The sequence below is a fragment of the Lutjanus erythropterus genome, chromosome 5 (genome assembly GCF_056507025.1).
Source record: "Lutjanus erythropterus isolate fLutEry1 chromosome 5, fLutEry1.hap2, whole genome shotgun sequence".
Lineage (NCBI taxonomy): Eukaryota > Metazoa > Chordata > Actinopteri > Lutjaniformes > Lutjanidae > Lutjanus > Lutjanus erythropterus.
Genome location: NC_139321.1, coordinates 17,142,896 through 17,144,318, shown reverse-complemented (window position 1 = coordinate 17,144,318; position 1,423 = coordinate 17,142,896).

Here is a 1,423-nt window from a genome sequence, read left to right as displayed (position 1 = left end):
CCAAGCAATCACAAGTGTTTTTTCATGCTGTCGAGCAGCGATATAAACAGAGAGGTCCCTTCTTCCAGTCTGCTCTATTTCAGTGAGCAAATCACATCATCACACTTTGCTGGTTTTACGTTGTTTACAGTAATGGCTCTGACACACATACTTAATGCATTCAGGTTACTTTTGTGAAACAGGCAACATAAATCACTGCTAGGGTGACCAGATCCCAACAAACCAAATGTGGGGCAAAGATGTCTAAAATTTTGATATAATGTTTATCTACCTTACATAAAATAAACATTTCTATTCTGCCCCTTAGCTCGTAACATCTCTATGCTTTGCCCTTGATTCAGTTGTACAGTCCACTGTGTGCTGATGCTGCTGTACGCTTGAGAGTGCTGCACAGTGTGGTAAACTCTAGTTTAGCGATACTCAACTCCGACCACATTCTAATTCACAATGAAAAGTAATTGATTGACAGTTTTTCTGTCCAGTGAAACTTGACAATGACAGTTTCTGCATGCAAGTTTTGCTAATATCAGTCTCCATCACCAGTCAGAACAGCTTCAGTGGTAGCGCCTTAATAAATGCCTGCACACTTGCCATAAAAAGTTTAATTAACAGTGTTTCAATCACACTTGGATCTGCATCAGGCCAGAAAGTCATTGAAACATTGTCAGTTAAACTTCATATGGTGTGAGTAAGTGTGTGGGCGTTACCTTTTTCTTTGAAACTGTTTCTGATAGCCGTGCACCTATGTGATGTGTGTATAATTCTAATGTAAATGGATGATACAGTACCGCAGAAAAGACAATTTCCCATATGCATCCCTATGCTTCATGGTTGCCTCACATGTCTTGCGTCCATTTGGAGCGATGGTTGTGCGTGTCCTCAGGAATTAACGCTACGCATATGCGAATGCAAACGCATGGTCAAACAGCAAGTATATCTCCGGCTTTAGGTCTATCCATCAGTGTATATGATGCATGACAGATGCAACAAGATGAAAATTATGAAAAAGATGTGACAAAGAAAATGTCATAAGAAGAAATATGACATAAAAGAAGACAAAAATGATGTAACAAGATGAAAAAATGACTTAAGATGTTATAAGACAAAAACAATGTAAAACGCATAAAAGATGTAATGAGACAAAAAACGAGGAGAAGAGACGAAAAAGTCAGAACAAGATGAAAACGACTTAAAAAAAATGTAACAAGACGAAAACAACATAACAAGACAAAAACGGCATAAGAAGACAAAAGCATTGTAACAAGATGTAAGAGGACAAAACGGTGTAAAAGATGCAACAAGACGCAACAGAGGGACACTCAACTGCTTAGAAAAGGTGCGGTTCAGTGAGTTTTCCACAGAAACAGGCAGTAGAAATGTCCATTAAAAGGCGACTTTTTAGTTTTTATACTTTGATTACATA